At 45.2% G+C, this 25,739-nt stretch overlaps 1 pseudogene; it reads right to left on the reverse strand.

The window, feature by feature from the left end:
- Nucleotides 1–1,159: 1,159 nt before the first annotated feature.
- Nucleotides 1,160–14,656, reverse strand: LOC138079715 (ferritin light chain-like; annotated as a pseudogene).
- Between the last annotated feature and the right edge of the window lie 11,083 nt (nt 14,657–25,739).

A 25,739-nucleotide genomic window follows, 5' to 3' on the forward strand; every position in this document is an offset into this window, starting at 1 on the left:
AAAAAACAATAGCCATAAATGAATGGCGTTTGCTAGGCTTTTGAGAAAGAGAGTGATACAGTGGAAAGATCTAAGATTTTAGATGTAGGATAATTTGACTACCACTCTGCCACTTCCTCTCTCTGTGACTTTGGGCAAACCTCTTGGAACTGGTTTCCTTACCTGAAATATATGGCAAGTCAGTGTTTCTGGGTGGATGAAAGGAAATGACACCACTGAAATGTAAGCACAGATGCTTGGTTTACTTTAAGATGATGAGTAACACTGGTTTTTTGAGGGAGGAGAGGGAAAGGAGGAGAAGAAAGAAGGACCCTGAAGAGTGTACAATGAAAAGAGCAAGACAGATAGGTGTTCTCGGTGATTATGTATCTCACAGCCACCAAGTGCTGGGCCTGCCCCTCACTTTCATCACCCTCATCCCCAGCTGTGTTACTTTAGACAAGTTGCTTAATTTCTCTGTCTGAGTTTTCTAAGGACTAAAATTGCAATGATGAATGAGGACTGGCTAGGCAGTGCTAGTGTTATTAATTCCTGGTGTGCTTGTCTTCAATAAGGAAAGATGGAACATGGTTGTAAACTTGATAATCTCTGGGGGTGGGTTTTTTTTTCTTTTCATTTTTCAAACTGTGATTAAACTTTTCTGTAACACTTTAGAATTATACGCTGGTTGGTGGTCACTGATCTCTTTGGAAGAGCTCAGAGCTCACAGAGCCCTTTTGGACACCATTAAAGAGCTACCTGCCCTCAGGATGGTGTTGTGAGGATTCACCCAGACTGTGGTCTCAGTGACTGTCTGACACAGACCTGGAAGGGAACACAGAACATTAATCTGCAGGTTACAAGTTTGGGCTCCACCAGTTTTGGACCTCAGATCCCTCCAAGTAAAGGAGGAGATTCTTGGCAGGCTGCCATGGCATTGTACTAGGGTGGAGTGAGAATGTCCCATGCAGTGTGTGGGACGTATTTATACCAAACAGTATTTGTTGCTCATTTACTTACTTATTTTTTTTGCTGCAAAAACCTTTATTGTTTCCATTTTGTCCAAGGCTTGAGAGAGGTCTTGGGGTGTTAAAAAGCTGCCTAGTGGCTGCAGAGATGGGCTTCAGGAAGCCCTGACGTCAGCAGGGGGCTCCTCAAAGGCCACTGGTCTCAGAGGGTCCTAGTCATGCTTGAGGGTGAACCATTTGAAGAGATATTCACCCAACCCAGCATGGGGACCAGCCAGCCTGCAGAGGTTGGTCAGGTGGTCACCCAGCTTCTTGAGGAGTTTCACCTCCTCACCTAGGAAGTGGTTCTCCAGGAAGTCACAGAGGTGGGGGTCTGCGCTGGCAGAACCCAGGCCATGCAGATCCAAAAAGGCCTGGTTCAGATTCTTCTCTATGAGAAGGGCAACTTCCATAGCGTCCTGGGTTTTGCCCCACTCATCTTGAGACGGCTTCCACACGTCCAGGAAGAGGGCACGGCTGCTGCACTGGGTTTGCATTCGCAAGAGATGCTTGCCGCCCGTGCGCTTCTCCTTGGCCAGTTTGTGGAAAAAAGTGGCCCACACCCTTCCTGAGTCACATTGTCTTGGTCAAAATAGAAACCCAGAGACAGGTCGGTGTAGGAGTCCCCAGATGCTTGTTGATCAGGTGGTTGACGGCGGCCTCCACCTCAGTGGAATAATTCTGAGGAATCTAGGACTAGTGGTTGATCAGTAATAAGGACACTGAAAGAGGAGCTCCCCAGGTCAGTAGGTGCCCAATACACTACTGGAGGTCAGTGGAGAAATAACTCCAGAAAGAATGCAGGGATGGAGCCAAAGCAAAAACAATACCCAGCTGTGGATGTGTCTGGTGATAGAAACAAGGTCCGATGCTGTAAAGAGCAATATTGCATAGGAATCTGGAATGTCAGGTCCATGAATCAAGGCAAACTGGAAGTGGTCAAACAGGAGATGGCAAGACTGAACGTCAACATTCTATGAATCAGTGAACTAAAATGGACTGGAATGGGTGAATTTAACTCAGATAACCATTATATCTACTACTGTGGGCAGGAATCCCTCAAAAGAAATGGAGTAGCCATCATGGTCAACAAAAGAGTCCGAAATGCAGTACTTGGATGCAATCTCAAAAACGACAGAATGATCTCTGTTCGTTTCCAAGGCAAACCATTCAATATCACAGTAATCCAAGCCTATGCCCCAGTAACGCTGAAGAAGCTGAAGTTGAACAGTACTATGAAGACCTACAAGACCTTTTAGAACTAACACCCAAAAAAGATGTCCTTTTCATTATAGGGGACTGGAATGCAAAAGTAGGAAGTCAAGAAACACCTGGAATAACAGGCAAATTTGGCCTTGGAATGCGGAATGAAGCAGGGCAAAGACTAATAGAGTTTTGCCAAGAAAATGCACTGGTCATAGCAAACACCCTCTTCCAACAACACAAGAGAAGACTCTACACATGGACATCACCAGATGGTCAACACCAAAATCAGACTGATTATATTCTATGCAGCCAAAGATGGAGAAGCTCTATACAGTCACCAAAGCAAGACCAGGAGCTGACTGTGGCTCAGATCATGAACTCCTTATTATCAAATTCAGACTTAAATTGAAGAAAGTAGGGAAAACCACTAGACCATTCAGGTATGACTTAAATAAAATCCCTTATGATTATACAGTGGAAGTGAGAAATAGATTTAAGGGCCTAGATCTGATAGATAGAGTGCCTGATGAACTATAGACAGAGGTTCATTTCATTGTACAGGAGACAGGGATCAAGACCATCCCTATGGAAAAGAAATGCAAAAAAGCAAAATGGCTGTCTGAGGAGGCCTTACAAATAGCTGTGAAAAGAAGAGAAGCGAAAAGCAAAGGAGAAAAGGAAAGATATAAGCATCTGAATGTAGTTCCAAAGAATAGCAAGAAGAGATAAGAAAGCCTTCTTCAGCAATCAATGCAAAGAAATAGAGGAAAACAACAGAATGGGAAAGAGTAGAGATCTCTTCAAGAAAATTAGAGATACCAAGGGAACATTTCAAGCAAAGATGGGCTTGATAAAGGACAGAAATGGTCTGGTCCTAACAGAAGCAGAAGATATTAAGAAGAGGTGGCAAGAATACACAGAAGAACTATGCAAAAAAGATCTTTACGACCCAGATAATCAGATGGTGTGATCACTTACCTAGAGCCAGACATCCTGGAATGTGAAGTCAAGTGGGCCTTAGAAAGCATCACTACAAAGAAAGCTAGTGGAGGTGATGGAATTCCAGTTGAGCTATTTCAAATCCTGAAAGATGATGCTGTGAAAGTGCTGCACTCAATATGCCAGCAAATTTGGAAAACTCAGCAGTGGCCACAAGACTGGAAAAGGTCAGTGTTCATTCCAATCCCAAAGAAAGGCAATGGCAAAGAATGCTCAAACTACCGCACAATTGCACTCATCTCACATGCTAATAAATTAATGCTCAAAATTCTCCCAGCCAGGCTTCAGCAATACATGAACCGTGAACTTCCTGATGTTCGAGCTGGTTTTAGAAAAGGTAAAGGAACCAGAGATCAAATTGCCAACATCCGCTGGATCATGGAAAAAGCAAGAGAGTTCCAGAAAAACATCTATTTCTGCTTTATTGACTATGCCAAAGACTTTGACTGTGTGGATCACAAGAAACTGTGGAAAATTCTGAAAGAGACGGGAATACCAGACCACCTGACCTGCCTCTTGAGAAACCTGTATGCAGGTCAGGAAGCAACAGTTAGAACTGGACATGGAACAGAAGGAAAAGGAGAAGTCAAGGCTGTATGTCACCTTGCTCATTTAACTTATATGCAGAGTACATCATGAGAAATGCTGGACTGGAAGAAAAACAGGCTGGAATCAAGGTTGCCGGCAGAAATATCAATAACCTCAGATATGCAGATGACACCACCCTTATGGCAGAAAGTGAAGAGGAACTAAAAAGCCTCTTGATAAAAGTAAAAGAGGAGAATGAAAAGTTGGCTTAAAGTTCAACATTCAGAAAATGAAGATCATGGCATCTGGTCCCATCACTTCATGGGAAATAGATGGGGAAACAGTGTCAGACTTTTTGTGGGGGGGGGGGCTCCAAAATCACTGCAGATGGTGACTGCAGCCATGAAATTAAAAGACGCTTATTCCTTGGAAGAAAAGTTATGACCAACGTAGATAGCATATTAAAAAGCAGAGACATTACTTTGCCGACTAAGGTCTGTCTAGTCAAGGCTATGGTTTTTCCTGTGGTCATGTTTGGATGTGAGAGTTGAACTGTGAAGAAGGCTGAGTGCCGAAGAATTGATGCTTTTGAACTGTGGTGTTGGAGAAGACTCTTGAGAGTCCCGTGGATTGCAAGGAGATCCAACCAGTCCATTCTGAAGGAGATCAGCCCTGGGATTTCTTTGGAAGGAATGATGCTAAAGCTGAAACTCCAGTACTTTGGCCACCTTATGCGAAGAGTTGGCTCATTGGAAAAGATTCTGATGCTGGGAGAGATTGGGGGCAGGAGGAGAAGGGGACGACAGAGGATGAGATGGCTGGATGGCATCACTGACTTGATGGACGTGAGTCTGAGTTGGTGATGGACAGGGAGGCCTGGCATGCTGCAATTCATGGGGTTGCAAAGAGTCGGACATGACTGAGAGACTGAACTGAACTGAACTGAACTGAAGCTCAAAAAATTGTGGCTGGTCCCAGTAATCACGGACAGCAGAGTAGCTGATGCCAAAAGTTGCCACTGGAATAAATGTTGGGGGATGGTCGGAGGCTGGAGCAAGGGGCGTCCCTGGGTCTGTTTCATCCAAGCACTGCTGAAGCAAGAGACAAATCCCTAGGACCGCACCTCCTGTGGCTCATTTAAATTCAAGTTTAATGGGCCCTCTTGGACTCTCCCTTGCTGACTCTGGCGACCCTAATGGGCTGGAGCTGAGGTTGGCATGGGTGGGCCTAGGTTAAAAGGCAGCTGCTGTTTTGGGCCCAATTCCAGGTCCACACACAGGAACTCCTAGGGGGCAGGCTGACTTGGCCTTCCCACCTCTGAATTTCCTGAGCCCAGGGGCCATGGCTTGATGCAAATTAAATGTTGAAGAATCAGCAGAGCCCCTGGCATTTAGAGTATCGAGACCAAAAAAAGAAGACCGGAGAGTGAAGGAAGGAGGGAGGAAGGAAGGGAGGAGGGGAGCAAGCAAGGGAAGAAAGAAGGGAAGTGGGAGGGAGAGAGGGAGAGAACAGACCCTTCTGCCCTTTCAGAGCATCCGTTAGCTGGGAGACAGGGTCACAGGTTCCAGACTCATGTCCTTTGGGGACCATCGTTAAAAGCGTGCTAGTGAGAGAGTTGGCATCCAAGAAAAGGAACCACATGGCAGGTCACCTTTGTAGAGGCTTGCTGAACTCACAGGAAGCAGGCATTTGATTCCTGGTGGGATGTAGGACTGAAATGCTCAAGTTTGTGAACATGGAGCTGGGGGATCCTGAGACCCTGCCAGCTGTCCTGGTGAGCCAGGTGCCTTCTGTGGGTGGCTGTGGAAGGAGCAAGGCTTTGAGGAAGGCAGTGTTTCCTAAGTGGTTTTTTTTTTTTTTTTTTTTTGCTACACTGTATGGCTTACAAGATCTCAGTTCCCCGACCAGGGACTGAACTCCATGCTGTGGAAGCATGGAGTCCTAACCACCAGCAAAGTCGCCTGAGTGGGGTTCCTGCTGCTTCTATTTGTGCTGCCCATGTTGGCCCCAGAGCCAGGCACCCTGTTGGCACCAGCTGCCCCACTGCCTGCGTCATGGCTTCCGGGCTCTGAGAGGAGGTGGGGCTGGGGTGTCTGAAGCCGGATACTGTCACCTGCAAGAAAGTTAAGAGGGGTCTTCTTCAGATAGATAGAGAGTCTGGAATTTATTTTAGCTGTGGGTCAGTAGAGGCAGGTGCACTTTGGGTGTTAGCACAAGAGGCTGCCGGGCAGGCATGTGAAGAGCCCACATAGGCACCTGGGCACCCTTGAAACGAAGGTCATGGATCTCAGGGGGTGCCTGCTGCACACCTTTGGTCCCAGCTGAGGGGTAGTGGTGTCCTTTCCAGCTCCAAGGGGGCCCGGCCTGGGGGATGAGATGGGCCACTCAGCGTTAGGGGAGAACTAAATCAGGTTCCCTCTTTCCAGACACCAGCGACTCCGTGAGACGCGCTGTTCTCTCCTAGATCAGTCGTGACTTGGAGCTGGCTTCTCACGCTACCACCCTCCCACCTTCTCCGGCGTCTGGTCCATGTCTGTATTCACGCTGTCTGCTCTGCTTTTATCCAATGACTGTGTCTGACAACCTGCAACTCCCTTGGATTCTGTGGCCCCGTTCTATGGATGCTATTCTTTACGCTAAAATCCTGGCTCTTTTCAAACGCACTCGCTCCATGGTTCTATAATCTCTGCTTCCCTGAGTGTCATCTCTCCCAGCCCCCGGAGCCCAGGCTGTGTTTCATGGCCTTTGATAACCTGAATGCTGTCTCAGAGTCCTTCTTCTGGTGGAGGCCCCTTCAGCTGTGTCTGGACTTGGCCATCTCCCTGTGGGGCCACGCCATGGGGCCTCCACTGGGATGGTGTGGCACTCGTTGACTCCAAATCAGATTTTCCTTTGGTATTTTTGGGGAGGGAGTTGTGTGCTGTGTCAAAGGTGAGAATTTGGGTCCTGCCAACCCAACTGCATCCAGGCCTTGGGAGGGTGTCTCTCCCCGATGGACTGAGTTGGGTGATGTCCAGACAGCAGGTCCTCCTGGCTCCTGGGCTGGGCCATCCCTCCTGCACCAGGGATGATCCCTTGTCCCCTGGCCTTGGGGGTTGGGCCCTGCTGGCTGCCAGGGTTTTCTCTTCATTACTTTCATAGGACATTGTCGTTTCTTGTGTCAATGAAAAAAATCAGCAGATCTAAGACAGAAATGGAAAATTTTATCTGAGCCAGACTAAGGATTATAACCTGGGAACAGCCTCTCAGGAAAGCTCCAGGAACTCTTATGCCTGTTAGAGGTCAAAGCACAGTTATGTAAGTTTTTGAGACAGAGGGCTGTAAACTACATGATGCATTATTGACAATTTGCACAGTCCAGATCTCCATGAACAAAGTGATGGAGGGTCATGGGTCACCATGGCCCCTTACAAGGGTAAGAAGGAAGGTTCTCTCCTAAGGGGTCTGATCAGCACAGATGCACCACACACACCAGAGGTTAGGGAGGAGGCCCAAAGGGGCAAAGAAAAATTCGTTTAGATTTTTTTCATCTTGCCATAAAACATGAATTTTATTTCACCAACTGTTTCTGAAAGAAGCTAGTACTTTTAGTAGCAAAGCCCCTCCTTTGGGGCTGCTGTATATCTCAGTTGCTTCCCCTGTGCATTCTCTACCCAGAGGCTGCACCTGGGACTCAAACCCCCCAAAGTGAGCAAGTTGCTCACCTCTTCTGTGGGCGCAGCATCAGTCCTGGGGAGTGCTGCTCACTGGCTATCTCGGGGGAGAACAATGGGGTTTTTGAGTGTTGTTGCCTGTGAAGTATTACACCTCAGTTGGACCACTGACCTGCCCTGGAGGGGCATGGGTTCCCTCAGTCCTTGTCTGTAGAAGATGAAGTCTGGACTATTTGATCTGGGTTGTGTGTTCTCATACCCCTCGATGTGTAGGGAGAATTGATGTGAAGGTGTGCGCAGCAATTTAAAGCTTTGCCCCCAGTTGCTGTGTGTGTGGCGGGGGGGAGCAGGTAGAGCTGAGGAGATACACACCAACAAGCAATTCAGTTCTAACACCCTGTCCCCACAGACAGCATCAGATCCCCCAAGACTGCCCCATCCCCTAGCTCAGACTCCAGTGGAAACTTCAGGTTGTCACCTGTGCTTCTGACCAACCTGCTCCAGGGAGGTCCCCATGATCCCCTCCTCAGGTTTGATTAATTAGCTAGAGTGGCTCAGAGGGCTCAGCGAAACATTTTACCCACGAGATCACCAGTTTATTGTAAGAGGATGTAACTCAGGAACAACCAGAATGGAGAGATGCAGGGGGCAAGGCATGGGGAAGGACATGGAACCTCCATATTCTCTCCAAACAGCCTACTCTCCCCAAATCTCCACGTGGTCATCTACTGGGGAGCTCCCTGAACCCTGCCTTTCTGGATTTTTCTGGAGGGTTCATTATATACGCAGGATTGATTAAATCATTGGCTATTGCCAACTGATTGATTCCCCAGAGGTCAAGGGAGATGGAATTGAAAATTTGAACCTTCTAATCACAGGACTGGCTCCATTGACAGCCATCTCCCATTCCCAGAAGCTTTCCAAAATCACTCCATTAACGTAAAATGAAACACCTATTGCTTTCTTCACTTAGGAAATCTCAAAGTTTCTAGGAGCTATGTGCCAGAGATGGGGACAAAACCCAAATATATATATATATATATGAAGAGGGCTTAGCAGCCCACTCCAGTATGCTTGCCTGGAGAATCCCATGGACAGAGAAGCCTGGCAGGCTATAGTCCATAGGGCCACAAAGGGTAAGACATGACTGAAGTGACTTAGCATGTTTGTATATATATGTGCTGTGTGCTGCGCTCAGTCACTCAGTTGTGTCCAACTCTTTGCAACCCTGCCAGGCTATCCATGGGGATTCTTCAGGCAAGAATATTGGAGTGGGTTGTCATGCCCTCCTCCAGGGGATCTTCCCAACCCAGGTCTCTCTCATTGCAAGCTGATTCTTTACCATCTGAGCCACCAGGGGAGCCCAAGAATATTGGAGTGGGTAGCCTATCCCTTCTCCAGAGGATCTTCCTGACCCAGTAACCAAACTGGGGTCTCCTACATGGCAGGTGGATTCTTTACCAGCTGACCTACCAGGGAAGCCCATGCATATATATATATATGATTATACATATATAATCATATATACATATATATACACATACATACATACATATATGTATAATATATAATCACAGTGTCAAACAACTCCAGGGCCATGAGTAGAGAAGTCCTGGAATGGATTGTCCACAAATCTCTGAGTTTCTCCATGTAGTCAATTCCATTTTAGGGCAAATTGTCTGAGTTTCTCCATGTAGTCAATTCCATTTTAGGGCAAATTGTTTCTCTCTTTTATGCATATTTCTCATAATGAACCAAATTCTGTAAAATATGATTGCTTGGCTCTGTGGAAATGTATAGTTCTATAAAATCATGTCACTCCCCAGTGAGCCATCAAAAAAGATAAATCCTACTTTTTCTTACCGTACCGTAATAGACTTTTTTTCATGTTTTTTGCCTTTTCTTCTCTTACTCAGAAAACAGGTATTTCTTAAAAGCCACCACTCTGTGGTATTTTCCTAAACAAGTGTATGTTATAAGATGGTAGAACTTTCTATCATGGGATAAAAACCTAGAATTGGCTGTAGCAAGGGAAAATGTTTGACCCATTTCGGGATCTGGTTTTTACAAGCTGTTTCTGAGGCTGGTGATGCAGTCCATGGAGTCAGTTATGATCACTTCTTCCAGGGTGAGGGGAACCTGCCAAGACAAGGCATCTTCCAGGGACAGCCAGGCTGCCTGGCTTTCTGAGCAGCTGTGAGGGGTGCCCAAGTGGACCACATCACGAGGGCTGCTTGGAGTCGGGTTCACTGGGATCGGGTTAGGATGCTGTGTTCCTCCGCCACTATCACTGGATGCGATAGAAGCCAGGGAGACTGCTGCTCAACAGAAGCTGCCTTCTCACATTCCACGTTCCCGGGGGTCCGAACGCTCTGTCCTGCCAGCTGCAGGTCGGCCGTGATGGTGGCTTGATCCTCCTGGCCCCAGTCCATGACTATTCTGCATCCTCGGTCAAGGACGGGGCCTCCCTCCTTACTTGGATCTGGAACATCCCCTTCTCATAGCAGAGGGAAAAGAAGGCACCAAACATCAAGTTGAATGCTTCCGACAACATCAGCTTGAATCTGGTCCCCTATCACACCTGCTCCCATCCCAGCATTCCTGGCAAATCACAGGAGGAGAGCACCGCTGGGCCTGGAAGCACGCAGCATCTAAGAGGGCAGACACTGACCCGTGCGTGGCCGTGGGCTGTGGGTCGCAGTTTCCTTGCACGACCAGGGCCTACTAACTGGGACCAGGATACAGACTCTCATGTGGTCTTTCAGGTGCTGATGGCAAAACCCCAACCTCAACCAGGCTGAGAAAGGAACACAAAAGAAAGCCAGAGGTACAGAAAGAAAAGCAGAGGGTCACCGCAAAGGGTCAGAGCACTCCAAAGTTGCTCTGCTTTTGCAGGTCTGACCAAGAGTTAATGACCCAGCCTCCACATTGGGTGTCTAAAGGAGGTCTTGCCTTCGCTGCACTGACCCTGTCCGCTCTTGAGCTGACGGCCACCAGCCCAGCCCACATCTTCTCAGAATCAAGCTTTCTCCAAATCAGAATCGTTTTCCCCAGGAGCCCAAAGTCTTTTTGCTTCATGTTGAGTCAAATCAGGGTCACCCTTCCTGGATTCCCCCTGGGGTCAGAGGAATGTTCTGATTAGCCAGGTCTGAGGCCACACTGTTAGAATCAGAGGGACAGGAAGAGGGGAGGATGAGTCCAGAACCCAAACTTTCTTCTTAGTCCCTGGAGTCAGTGACCACTTTGAGACCAGGCAGATCACTCCTGGTGAATTTTATAGCCAATATAAATAGTATATATTTGCATTGGCGACTAAAAGGCTCAGAATTAATCTTTTCCCTCCAATTTTATTTTGAATTGTGCAAGCCTCATGGAGCTCAGTTCCATGTGATCACTGCTCATGTCCATCAGTCATCCCAGCCGTCCCTTCTGATGTCCTTCTGAGCACTGCCCAGTGCTCACCCACCATCTGGGACCCCATAAAGATACTGGTGCTTTGAAAATTAAGTCAGATGATTGTACACTGGAAGTGCTTTCGTTTTCTTCCTTTGACCATAAGCAAAGGATATTTTCTTAAGTTAGTTTTGTCCCCTTTAAAAGAATAAAAGAAAGAAGTGTCCACTAGGATATAGAGAATTCTTTATTTTGGACTTCTAAAGTCTCATGGGGAAATTGACAGTTCTTCCACAGTTGCTCTAGTCCTAATCTTGAATATTGTCTGTGGAGAACAGAGGTCTGAGGCCACTCGAATAACAAGATTTAATTGTGGAGGAAGAAAGGGAAAGGAAAATAAAAAATCAGACCCAACAGTGCTGTCAGTGTAACCAAGTTCTGTGAGTACCAATAGGAGTCTCAGACAGACCCTGGTGGTTACCCCCAGAGCTTCTGGAGCAACTGAGGAAGGCAGGCAGGGGTTCCCCTGCCCTCGACGGCCATTCCTCTGAGAGAAGCTGTTTGTTCACCTTTATTTTCCCAACACCCGGTATGATCCCTGGTACACAGTGGGTGTCAGGCAAGTGTTGGAACAAATGTTACTAATCTAGCACCCGTATCACCCCACGCCGACTCCACCTCATTTCCCTGTCTGGTGCTTATCAGTCACTAAGACCCTGATTATACTCCTTGTTTGTCATCTGTTTTCTCCAGAAGAAAGTAAACTCCTGAGGGTGGAGTTGGCTTTGCTTCTTACTGGTTTCCCTCCAGTTTGCACAAGGCTGGCCCACACTGGGCTTCCGTTAATATCTGATGACCAAATGGACAAAGTGAGAAATGTGTCCTCCCTCTGTAGATGTCCTCTCAGTGGGCATGGGGGGTTGTGTGCTCTTCGAGGGGTAGCGTTTACATTCATGGAGCACCCACTCTATGACCAACTGTGTGCTTTTTCACATCATCATGGTTATTGAATCCTCACACCAACCTGGTTTCCTCTAACCCATTCATTCCATTAAATCCACTTCTGTTCTTATGTGGCACAGAGCTAAGCTGTCAGGTGTTAAGGGAAGCTCATATCTTACTGGGGACAGGAAGATATTTTCCTGCTTGATGGCACTTATAAGAAAGATAGCAAGTATATTCTGTCACTAGGGAGGAGGTGATTAGTGCTAGCGCTCAGTCACTTACTCGTGTAACTCTTTGTGACCCCAGGGACTGTGGCCCATGAGGCGCTTCTCTCCTTGGGATTTTCCAGGCAAGAACACTGGAGTGGGTTGCCATGCTCTCCTCCAGGGGATCTTCCCAATCCAGGGATTGAACCTGGTCTCTTATATTTCCTGCATTGGCAGGTGGATTCTTTACCACTAGTGCCACCTGGGAAACCTTGGGGAAGAAGTACTTATGGAAGATCAAATGCTCTATTAATTATTTGGAGTGATGGTCAGGAGGGGCCACCACGGATGTGAGAGGCAGTCTTGTGCTAGCTGCCATCACAGAGCACCACAGGCCGAGGGGCTTAAAGTAATAAACATTTGTCTTCTTGTGGGTCACAGAGCTGGAAGTCTGAGATCAGGGTACTGAGAGGGTTGGTTTCTCCCACAGCTTCTTTTCTTGCAGATGGCTGTCCTCTTGCTGTGTTCTCTTGAGACCTTTCCTCTCTGTGTGTTTGTGATAGGGATAGAGGAAAGGGACAATTTGGGAGATTAAATAGCTGCTCTCACTAGGGGTTCATAAATAGAGAAAAAGTATGGAGATGCCTGTAGATTAATGATCTATCAAGAAAGCAGGCTTGCTTAGAAACAGACCATGCAGACTTGCTTGGCAATGAAACCATGCAAAGGAAGCATGAGACATGCCCCCAAGCATAAACAATGGAATGAGGCCTGCATCCTGTTCACTGAAGTCAGCAAATGAATGTTCCTTGAGAAGGGGCTTTCTCTGCTTGTACTAAGAGCAGAAATATAGGGAAAGGTGACTTTTTACTGAAACCTGAAATGATTTACCATATTTTAGTGTATGTTTTCCTGAGAAATGCTGGGCTGGAAGAAGCACAAGCTGGAATCAAGATTGCCAGGAGAAATACCAATAACCTCAGATATGCAGATGACACCACCCTTATGGCAGAAAGTGAAGAGGAACTCAAAAGCCTCTTGATGAAAGTGAAAGAGGAGAGTGAAAAAGTTGGCTTAAAGCTCAACATTCAGAAAACGAAGATCATGGCATCCGGTCCCATCACTTCATGGGAAGTAGATGGGGAAATAGTGGAAACAGTGTCAGACTTTATTTTTTTGGGCTCCAAAATCACTGCAGATGGTGATTGCAGCCATGAAATTAAAAGACGCTTACTCCTTGGAAGGAAAGTTATGACCAACCTAGATAGCATATTGAAAAGCAGAGACATTACTTTGCCAACAAAGGTCCGTCTAATCAAGGTTATGGTTTTTCCAGTGGTCATGTATGGATGTGAGAGTTGGACTGTGAAGAAAGCTGAGTGCCGAAGAATTGATGCTTTTGAACTGTGGTGTTGGAGAAGACTCTTGAGTGTCCCTTGGACTGCAAAGAGATCCAACCAGTCCATTCTAAAGGAGATCAGTCCTGGGATTTCTTTGGAAAGAATGATGCTAAAGCTGAAGCTCCAGTACTTTGGCCACCTCATGGGAAGAGTTGACTCATTAGAAAAGACCCTGATGCTGGGAGGGATTGGGGTCAGGAGGAAAAGGGGACGACAGAGAATGAGATGGCTGGATGGCATCACCAACTCGATGAACGTGGTTTGAGTGAACTCCAGGAGTTGGTGATGGACAGGGAGGCCTGGAGTGCTGCGATTCATGTGGTCGCAAAGAGTCAGACATGACTGAGGGACTGAACTGCACTGAACTGATTACCTTTTTTCTCATTTCCATAGCTTCATGACAGTCCTGATTAGACCATGTAGGGACAAGAAAACTCCACTGCATGAGGTGGAGGAGGAGCTGATGACAAACCCAGGGATTGAACCTAGGTCTCCCGCATTGTAGGCAGATGCTTTTACCGTCTGAGCCACCGGGGAAGTCAGATAACAAAAACTTGACATCAAATATGAGGAAGAATGTGGTCTTCTTCCTCTCCCTAATTTTATTTGATTATAAAAATGTAGCCCACCTAGCTTTCAGGGGATGGCACTCCCTTACCTGCTAACTTGTATCTCTCACAAGTGTCCTGTACTAATAAACTCTTTCCTTACCCATCTGTCTGCCTTTTGCTGAATTCTCTCTGCACCAAGACAGAAGAATCTGTGCTCTACTAAGACCCAAAAGGGATGGGGGAACCTGGTGGGCTTCCATCTATGGGGCCACACAGAATCGGACACGACTGATGTGACTTAGCCGCAGCAGCAGCAGCAGCAGCAGCAAGACCCAAAATGCATTCTGTGTTTTCATTTTTCTGCTCTCTCTCTCTTTTTATAAGGACACCAGTCCTATTGTGTTAAGGCCCCACCCTTTTGACCTCATTGAACCCTAATTACTTCCTTAAAAGTCTCCTATCCAAATATAGTTACATTGAAGTTTAGGGATCTGCCTGTGAATTTGGGAGGAGACAGAATTCTGCCCGTAATGATTATCCAGCAGTGGGGAGACTGCCAGAAGGCAGGGACATAGAGCTCCATGGGCCCTTGAGGAGGTGACCAAAGGGAAGACCGAGGGAGGGGAGATTATTTCGATAGAACAGGAATGGGTGTTAAAACACAAAAGTCAAGGTTGCAGGGCAGTGGCTGAGATGGGATAAAACTGGAGAAAGAGGAGGGCCTGGAATCTCACCTGTGGAGCGTGGGGACTCTCCAGAGTCCGGGAGAAGAGACTTGGTAAGATTCATGGTTGAAGAAAGTCAGTCTAATGACAACTGAGGTTTCTCTGGTGCCTAGCCACCCATGTGCTTCTGCCAAGGAGCACCCGAGAGGGAGCCCAGAGCCAGCTCTGGGGTCTTCTGTGGCACGAGGGTGCCATCTCCTCATCAATTGTCAGTGGGGAGCAGAGGCCTTGGTTCCCTAGTGGCCTTTCAAAGAAGTTGCAAAACACTGTGAGGGCTTGTGTGAGCCCAGGCCTCTCCTACCTTCCCTTTTCTGTAAACAAAGAAACTGCCAAAATGGAAATGCTTTCCCCCTTGTCCTTCCTTCAAAGGGTGATAACGTGAACTATTCATCATTTTTATTTCAAAAAGATCGACACTCTTTTTCCCATTGGCCCATGCACTTTTGTCCCCATCAACAACTGGATCTGGCGTCTACTGATGTTTATTTCAACTTCATAATTAAAGAAGAATGTTAAGTGTGTAACTCAACTCTATTCCAAATGTAGAACAATCTGGAACAATGTAACCCCTTGAGAAAAGTTTAGGAAAGGAAGAAAAAACCACATTTACAAATAACACATTTGGAAATAACAGATCATCTCAGTTTGGGACACTTGCAACTTGCCTAGACTTTTTAAAAATCACTGATCTGAAAATCAGCTGAAAGAGGTCAATTGTGATAGCAATTTCAGAATAACCATTAGAAACCAAACAAAGGAAAACATCTGGAGATGATGAATAAGATATGACAATCTGCATGAGGATCATTTTATAGAAGTGACTGATGAGTAAATACAAACACTCAGTCACAAACTATCCTGTTTACTCATTTGTGCCAAATTTTAAAACAGAATATTAAGAATTTTAATAACTTTCTGAAGTTATTTCTCCATTGATCTCCAGTAGCATATTGGGCACCTACCGACCTGGGGAGTTCATCTTTCAGTGTCCTATCTTTTTGCCTTTTCGTACTGTTCATGGGGTTCTCAAGGTAAGAATACTGAAGTGGTTTGCCATTTCCTTCTCCAGTGGACCACATCTTGTCAGAACTCTCCACCATGACCCGTCCGTCTTGGGTGGCCCTACAAGGCCTGGTTCATAGTTTCACTGAGTTAGACAAGGCTGTGGTCCATGTGATCAGTTTGGTTAATTTTCTGTGATTGTAGTTTTCAGTCTGTCTGCCCTTTGATGGAGAAGGATAAGAGGCTTATGGAAGCTTCCTGATGGGAGAGACTGACTGAGGGGGAAACTAGGTCTCGTTCTGATGGGCGGGGCCACGCTCAGTAAATCTTTAACCCAATTTTCTGTGGATGGGTGAAGCTGTGTTCCCTCCCTGCTATTTACCTGGGGCCAAACTATGGTGGAGGTAAACAAAGAAAGCTTTACCTTTCTACGAAGAAAGCTGAGCACCGAAGAATTGATGCTTTCGAACTGTGGTGTTGGAGAAGACTCTTGAGAATCCCTTGGACTGCAAAGAGATCCAACCAGTCTATCCTAAAGGAAATCAGTCCTGAATATTCATTGGAAGGACTGATGTTGAAACTGAAACTCCAATACTTTGGCTACCTGATGCAAAGAGCTGACTCATTTGAAAAGACCCTGATGCTGGGAAAGATTGAAGGTGGGAGGAGAAGGGGACGACAGAGGATGAGATGGTTGGATGGTATCACTGACTCAATGGACATGAGTTTGAGTAAACTCCAGGAGTTGGTGATGGCCAGGGAGGCCTGGCATGCTGCAGTCCATGGGGTCACAAAGAGTCAGACGTGACTGAGTGACTGAACTGAACTGAACTGACTTGTGAAAGGGGATGCTTTTGGCATGGTGCTGCTCCTCCCTGTAGGCTTGCTCAGAAGTGGAGTTCAGTCCAAGGTAGGGACATCCACCCACTGCTCGTCCCTTGGGGCTATCTGTTGTGATGGGGAATGTCTAAATGAGATTACAGGTGTGATGCGTATTTCCTATAGTTGTTCCTCTTAATGCATTTCTCTAGGTATGTACTGTTTTAGAATATTAGCTTCTCTCGGAGAGGTGAGGAATGGCAATTCAACTCTTTACAGCATCATCAAAACACCAGAACATGTTCTCATCAAGGGGGATACACATTTTCTGATGGAAGTAAAATAGAAGTGTCAAACTGTTAGTTGTTCAGTTGTGTTCAACTCTTTACAGCCCCATGGACTGTAGCCCACCAGGATCCTCTGTCCATGGAATTATCCAGGCAAGAATACTGGAGTGGGTTGCCATTCCCTTCTCCAGGGGACCTTCCCCACCCAGAGATGAACTGTGACTCCTTCATTGCAGGCGGATTCTTTACTGTCTGTAAGATGTAAATGGCTTGGCAAGGGTGAATGTCAATTGTATTCCACCTTTTATGTAGAAAAGAGTGCTGGGGAGTTGGAGGCAATAACAAGAGGCTTTGGAAGGCTGCACAGTGTGAGCCCTGGAGAGGCTCGGGTGTGAGTTGTTCTTGTGAAATGGCCAGGTTCTGGGACACAGAAAGCTGGAGCTGGCTGGGAGAGAGGCCCTGCAGGAAAGGTGTCCTGGGGGCAGCTCCTGGCAGCACCTTGCTGAAGTTCAGCTGGTGTTGTCTATGATGCTCTGAGAGGGTAGTTCTCCACGAGGCCACTCCGTTTGGGAAACCCATGTCCCAGGAGGCAGCCTCATCCTGTTGTAGAACTAAAGGGTGTGAGTTGACAGGAGCAGAGCAGAGGATATCAGGAGCAAGGAGTGACCCCAGGTCTGAAGGTGGGTGGTGGGGAAGGGACAGACAGAGTTTCGCAATGAAGACAGGATACTGGACATTGAGTCATTTGCACTTCAGTGCTCAAGGAGTGTGTCCCTACAGGGATGGTGGTGGTGTTTTAGTCACTAAGTCATGTCTGACTCTCTGACTCCATGGACTGTAGCCCCCCAGGATCCTCTGTCCATGGGATTTCCCAGGCAAGAGCACTAGAGTGGGTTACCATTTCCTTCTCTGGGGATTTGGAGAAATATAGTTAACTGATGCCTGGGGGATTATAAATAAGAAAGAAAAACTGAAATCTCATCTACTGTGTACATAATTCAGATTTTGGGAGAATCAGCTTCACTGCTACCTAGGAAAAAATATTTTTCAGAGGGGCATGCAACCCCTGTAATAAAATCTGATGGCCTTAGAGCCAAAGCAAAAAAACAAACGAAAACAGTGCAGAATACATAAAGCCTTCTGCAACATGCTCCACAGCAACTCAGGCAGGAGGGCCGGCCGGCTCCGTGCCGCACTCTCCCTTCACTGGCCCACGGCTTTGCTTTCTTGCAACATCTGTTTCTCTTTGAGGCCACTCTCCACAGCAGTTTTGGGTTCTTACCTAAGACTTTGACCAAGGTAATCCCAGAATCACCTGAGACCTAGAAAATTCTTTAAATCCTACTATACACACACACACCCCCGCACACACACCCACATACACGCATACCTGTGTGTGCTCGTTTGTGTGTGGGTAGACAACAGTTTCATTCCTAAATTTAAAGCATTTTTCTCTTGTATATTTAAAAGCTTTGGGCTTAGGACCTCAGAGGAATGATCAGAGCAGTCAGCATGGACAGTATCCAGTTTGAGACTGTCCCATCGGGCCTCTGTTTCGACACAATGCTCTGAGCACAGATTAATTGGACCCTGGACTGTTGTAGTGAAACTGGATAAAAGGGGGATGAGTTTTCTTTCAGGAATGGAATGATCTTTTCTTTCCCTTTCCTGAGAACAAAGACGATAAAGAGAACAGTGAACAGGCCTGATCAGTCCTTGTTTTTACTTCAACTCTTCCTCATCTGTAGTCTATAACTTAAGTTTATAGTCCTCAAAACTAACCTGACTCTATGTAAGTTATATCCACACCTACTATCCTTTAAAGTGTGAAAGTGAAAGTCACCCAGTCATATCCGAATCTTTGCAACCCCATGGACTATAGCCTGCCAAGCTCCTCTGTCCATGGGATTTCCCAGGCAAGACTATAGAGTGGGTTGCCATGCTCTTCTCCGGGGGATCTTCCCAACTCTGAGATCAAACCCAGGTCTCCTGCGTTGCAAGCAGATTCTTTACTGTCTGAGCCACCAAGGATTACCCTTTAACTCTGTTAATTATGTCCTGTTCTTCACCAATCTCTTCAGACCACCCCTTGTAGCTTTTTGCATCTCAGAAATAAGGCCACAGTGTAATAAACCACAGATGAATGGACCCAATTACTGGACTACCTGATGCCAGCTATGACTGTTTGGAAACAATGCAAGAAGAATATTCAAGATTCTTATTACTTTGCTCCTTATCACCTCCTCTTCCCCACTGAGAGCCCTATCTATAAAGTGTCTCAGCTCCCCTTGTGGGGCAGCACACAGTTCTTGAGGCAGTAGCCTGCTATGTTCTCCCCTTGGCTCAGTTCAGTTCAGTTCAGTTGCTCAGTCGTGTCCGACTCTTTGCGACCCCTTTGACTGCAGCATGTCAGGCTTCCGTGTCCATGACCAGTTCCCGGAGCTTGCTCAAACGCATGTCTATGGAGTTGGTGATGCCATCCAACAATCTCATCCTCTGTCATCCCCTTCTCATCCTGCCTTCAGTCTTTCCCATCATCAGGGTCTTTTCCAATGAGTCAGTTCTTCATATCATGTGGCCAAAGTATTGGAGCTCCAGCATCAGTCCTTCCAATGAATATTTAGGACTGATTTCTTTTAGGATTGACTTGTTTGATCTCCTTGCAGTCCAAGGGACTCTCAAGAGTTTTCTCCAACATCACATCAATTCTTTAGCACTCAACTTTCTTTATGGGCCAACTCTCACATCCGTATATGACTACTGGAAAAACCATAGCTTTGACTAGACTGACCTTTGTTGGCAAAGTAATGTCTCTGCTTTTTAATATGCTGTCTAGGTTGGTCATGTACAATTTAGAAGTGTGTAATTTAGTTGCTATGTACTTGGGAAATTTTTCCAGATTTCTTTTTGTTTTTGATTTCTAGTGAGAAATTACTATCAGTAAAGAAGGATGTTACAGTCGTCAGTGATTGTGGGGCTTCCCTGGTATCTTAAAGAATCTGCCTGCAGTGCAGAAGACCTGGGTTCGATTCCTGGTTTAGAAAGATCCCCTGGAGAAGGAAATGGCCACCTACTCCAGTATTCTTGCCTGGAGAACCCCATAGACAGAGGAGCCTGGCAGGCTACAGTCCATGCGAGTCATAACAGTTGGACACAACTTAGTGACTACCACCACCAATTTGAGCTGGTGAGCCCTACGGGAATGCAGGAAGAAGAATACCTGCCATCTAACAGCCATCAGACTACAGCCACTGCCTACTGTAAGCCCTGAGGAAAGGAAGCTCAGGACCTGAAAACCAGATACTGGTCCCAGATGGCTGAGGTGCATATGAAAGGAATGCTTTCAGTGAGCCCAGACTCTTGCCTCTTCCCATAAATTTAAATTCCTTTACTTGGGATATCTGGTTTTCTTTAATTAACAATCATCTTTTGATGTTCAGATTACCTGCCCCTTATTATTGCAAAACATCTATATAAGCTGGCTCCTCCCCTTGCCTCCTCAGTGCTGTTCTCTCAGGGTTCCTTGAAATGCTGCCTCCTGGGCTTGAGGTTCTGAAATTACCGCTGAATAAAAAACAACTCTCAACTTTTAGGTTGTAAATATTTTTAAAGTTGACATTAGGTTAATTCTGTCTTTGTTGTGAAAGTGAAACTGAAGTCGTTCAGTGGTGTCTGACTCTTTGCGACCCCAGGGACTGTAGCCCACCAGGCTCCTCCGTCCGTGGGATTCTCCAGGCAAGAGTACTGCAGTGGGGTGCCATTGCCTTCTCCAGGGGATCTTCCAGACCCAGGGATCGAACCCAGGTCTCCCGCATTGCAGGTAGACGCTTTAACCTCTGAGCCACCAAGGAAACATAATATGTATGATTCAAATCTTTTACATTTGTTAGTGTTGATTTTGTGAGACTGCATATACTTCATCTTGGTGCGTGTGTCTTGTGCTTTAAAAGGCATCTTCTGCTTTGTGGAATGAATTGTTTTATATATTTCAGTTAAGTCAAGTTTTATTTTATAGTGTTTTTTAAAATTATTTTTTAAAATGATTTATTCCTAGTTGGAGGATAATTGCTTTACAATGTTGTGTTGGTTTCTGCCATACATCAGCATGAATCCACCATAGGTATAACATATGTCCCCACCTTCTTGAACCTCCTTCCCACCTCCCACCTCATCCCACCCAGGTTGTCACAATGTTTTTAAATCTTTTATATCCGTGCTGAATTTCTGTTTCCTTTTTGTAGTGAGAACTAAGGCTAGAGTGTGGAAATTTCCAAGTATAATTGTGAATTTGTTTATTTTTCTTTTCACATATCAGTTTTCACTCCTATGTATTTGGAGCATGTTTTTAGGTACATCTCTGTATTTAGGATTATTATATCTTCTTGGTGAATTCATTATTTTCATTGAGTTGGATCCATATTCATTTCTGGTCATTTTCTTTGTTCTGAGTCTGGTTTTCCTGATATTAATATGGTTCATGCAGTGTTACAATTTTTAAACTAAACATTTAGTTTTCAAATAATTTTAGACCTATGGAAAAGTTGATTACTTGGCACTCACTAGTTTTACTACTAATATCCTTTTCTATTGCTCCAGAATCTAATCCAAGATAGCACATTGCCTTCGGTCATGCTCCCTCCCTGGTCTGCCCTGGTCTGTGACAGCATCTCAATCTCTTCTTCTTTTCCAAGATCCTGATAGTTTGAGGAGCCCTGGTTAGATGTTTTGTAGACTGTCCCTGAATTTTGAGTTTGTCTGATATTTTTCTCATTGTTAATCTGGATCATGGATTCAGACCTTCTTGAGATTTGTTCTGTTTTTAACACTGCATTTGAAATAGGCTTCTGTGAAACTTGCTGTCCCTTAACTTTTAAACTTGCTGTCCCTAATCCGGCTGCTTTGCAAGAATGAACTTCACCCCAGCTTGTCTCTGAGAAGACTGCTCCTCTTGTCTCAAGCTCAGCCCCAAAGCCTCCTCGATGAGGTTTTCTCTACCTCTCACTCCAGAAGGCTGGGGGTTTCCTGAAGAGTCTGGTATTTCAGTGGGCCTATTTGTCACATGTGTCTGTCTCTGTTAGACTTGTGAGCACCTCAAGGTTAAGAACTATGTCTTATTGATTTTTATGTTCTCTCTGGCCTTCCTGAGACTGACCAGCTAGTACTTACTACTCAACATGTGACCCATGGACCCTTCACATTGGCATCATCTAGAAGTTCATTTGGAAAAGGAAATGTCTATCCACTCCAGTATTCTTGCCTGGGGAATCCCATGGATGGGGGAGCCTGGCACGCTACAGTCCATGGGGTCACAAAGAGTTGGACACGACTGAGTGACTAACACACACACACATTCATACACACCCCCCCACAGAAGTTCACTGAATGAAGATAATTAGGCCGTACCCAGGCTGGCTGCCCTGGGGTGGTTGCTGTAGTTACTTGCCCAGGCGATTCACATGGAAACCACCCTTTGGGAACTGCTGATGCTATCAATGCTTCACTAACTTTGTATTCAATGAGTTAATAAATAAGTGATGGCAGCTAGCTTTTCTTCTCCCAAGTAATGCAATTGGGTTTGAAAGGGACAAGATGAAGGGGCAAAATAGGTGATTAAATAGTTAATCCCACTAGGGGATTATACGTAGAAAAATATGGGAAACTCTGATAAGTTAATGATTACTCAAGAAAGCAGGTTTATTTAACCACACAACCAAGTAGGCTTGCTTAGCAACAGAACACGCAACAGAAGCATGGGACATGCCCCCAAACAGTGAAACAATGGTGGCATGAGACCCACATCCTGCCCAGTGACTCAATCAGTTAATGACCCTCAAAACAGGCTCTGTGCACACAAAAAACAATCACTGATGGGAAGACGACTTTTCAAAATGAAAAACCCTCATTGTACTGAGACCTGAAAATATTTTTCCAAAATGCTATGACAGTCCTGGCCTAACCATATAGGGAGGGACAAGTTAACTTCCCTACCCCACCTGGGGGATGATGGAGAATGATGTCTACTCAAGAAAGACAAAGAAAGTCCCCTTGCACCTGCTTCTGCTTTCCTTATAAAACTAAAGCCCACTAAGTTCTCGGGGAGCAGCACTTCTCACCCACCTGCTTGTAAGCCTCATCAGTGTCCTGTTCTAATAAATCACTTCTTATCTACCACTTTGCTCTCACTGAATTCTTCTCGGTGCTGACATAAAGGGCTATGGTATCAGAGATCTTCGGAGATGCCCTGAAATGACACCAGTCAGTTTCAGGTTGATCTCATCTATGCCCTCTCAGGTCTCCCAGCAGCCAAAGTCACACATTCACAGTGGGGCTAATAATAGATGTGCTCTCTGAGCCAATGGATGTTCTGAGTCTTTCCTTCTTCTCGTATCAAATAAAAGTTACAGTCTTAGCTCCCTCCACTCTCATGAGTGTTAAATTAGATGACATGTATGAAGCATCTAGTACCATTTGCTTGGCACCTGGTGTGGACTAAACAATGTATTTGCTTTTGTTTCTTCAAGGCACCTGGTAGTCTTGTTTATTCCTAAGTGAGCAGATTCACTTCTGTTGTAATCAGTACATTCAGTTCTTGTTTTCAAGCCATTGATTCTTGGATATAAATATATCTGAAGGGATGATAGAGAGCCTTCCAGGGGAATTTTTGTTTACCACGTTAGGACAGAAGTCCTATGAATGTCTGACTGCCCCAGAACGCATGTTCTACCTAGAATAGTTCTAATCTGCCCATGATAATCTCAATTTTGAGTATATCAGAATAGGCTCGGAATTTGTGCAGATTTCTCTCTTTCTCAGGAGTTGGCACTTGTTATTCTGGAAGGAAATACTAAAAATATAGCCTCCCTTGAAATTTCAACACCTCCCATCACAATAATCCCTTGGTTTACAGAAAAATAAACTCCCCCAATTCCCTTGACACCTCTTACTTTGTTCTTTGGACTCTTGGATGAGTGGATGAGCAGAGAATAAAGGTCAAATGATCATGCTGATCTTTTCTTGCTGCTTAGGGTGCCTTCTGCTACAACTGACTCTGACTTTATTGAGCAGATTGGGCAGGGTGAGAAGACAGAGTTTCAGTATTTAGCAGTTTGATCATCACTCATCCTAGAGTGTGACTTTAAGTAATTTCTCATTCTCTCAATGGCCTCCTCTTGGAATGTCATTGTTTTGCTATTTGGAGCTTTCTCAGGAAAACAAATGCATGCTTTGGCTTACCATTGTAAATGTTATAGAGAAACAAAATCATAAATTTATAAAACATTGAAGCTGGATGGAAAGGTAAAGTGTTTTGTTCAAAGTTACAAAGCTTGTTTGCGGATGAGTCAAGACCAGACCCATTTTTTGTCTCAGTTCAGTTCAAAATTTTAGATATTTTATACATTAAAGTTAGAGCCATCAGAACAATCCCCTGCCCTCTCCCCTCACCCCATGCTACCTGTTGTAATAAGTAGCTGTGTGAGCAGTAAATGTGGGAGATTTTTCTGCTTCAATATTCCCAATGTAATATTGGGAAAGTTTTTCATATTGTAATGAAAGCACCAATAGAGCAGCATATGTGAAACTTAATTATAAGTCAAAAAAATATATTTATTTAACTAAAGCTTTTGTAAGAGAAAATTCCTTTCCCTCATTGCAAGGCTCTATACCATCTTTCTAATTCAATTCTTTTCTCAACAACCTTATGATAACTCACAGCCCATAACAAAACATGGAGACATTATAGGAAGGTGCAAGTCTGCCCCTGTGACTTTTGCTCTAAATTTAGATGGTTGCTTTCAGAAACTATAAATATCTAAGATATTTCTTAGGTCTTTCCCCATGTCAGGTTTAACAGATGAGCCAAATACGGAAATTACATAATCTATGGGTCATCTAGAAAAAGTATTGCTTAATTGGTGTATTTAGTCAACATGTTTACTAATTACCTAATGCCAGGTCTCTGCTAGGTGCTGAGGACAAAATGATGAGCAAAAGAAGGCAAGACATCATTTCTGCTCCCATGGACCCTCTGAAATGAATGTTAGTGTCCCCTCAGCTTTCATATTCAGAACAATGAGGTCCTAACCTATGAGGAACTCATAGTGAAAGGTTGTTGCTGAACCATGAAAAGACACTGGGGTTCTTGGCCACCAGAGGAGAAGAATTCAATCCAGGTCCAGAGATGAGGCTTGATTGCTTAGAGCTTTTGTGTAATAAAGTTTTATTAAAGTATAAAGGAGAGAGAGAAAGCTTCTGACATAGGCATCAGAAGGGGGCAGAAAGAGTACCCTCCTGCTAGTGTTAGCAATGGAGTTATCATGAAACTAAGCCATGCCGTGTGGGGCCACCCAAGAGGGGCGAGTCAAGGTGGAGAGGTCTGACAGAATGTGGTCCACCGGAGAAGGGAATGGCAAACCACTCCAGTATTTTTGCCTTGAGAACCCCATGAACAGTATGAAAAGGCAAAATGATTGATAGGATACTGAAAGAGGAACTCCCCAGGTCAGTAGGTGCCCAAATTGCTACTGGAGATCAGAGAAATAACTCCAGAAAGAATGAAGGGATGGAGCCAAAGCAAAAACAATACCCAGTTGTGAATGTGACTGGTGATAGAAGCAAGGTCTGATGCTGTAAAGAGCAATATTGCATAGGAACCTGGAATGTCAGGTCCATGAATCAAGGCAAATTGGAAGTAGTCAAACAGGAGATGGCAAGAGTGAACGTCGACATTCTAGGAATCAGTGAACTAAAATGGACTGGAATGGGTGAATTTAACTCAAATGACCATTATATCTACTACCATGGGCAGGAATCCCTCAGAAGAAATGGAGTAGCCATCACGGTCAGCAAAAGAGTCCAAAATGCAGTACTTGGATGCAATCTCAAAAATGACACAATGATCTCTGTTCATTTTCAAGGCAAACCATTAAATATCACAGTAATCCAAGTCTATGCCCCAACCAGTAATGCTGAAGAAGCTGAAGTTGAACAGTACTATGAAGACCTCAAGACCTTTTAGACCTAACACTCAAAAAAGACGTC

The sequence above is a fragment of the Capricornis sumatraensis genome, chromosome 5, assembly GCF_032405125.1.
Source record: "Capricornis sumatraensis isolate serow.1 chromosome 5, serow.2, whole genome shotgun sequence".
Taxonomy (NCBI): Eukaryota; Metazoa; Chordata; class Mammalia; order Artiodactyla; family Bovidae; genus Capricornis; species Capricornis sumatraensis.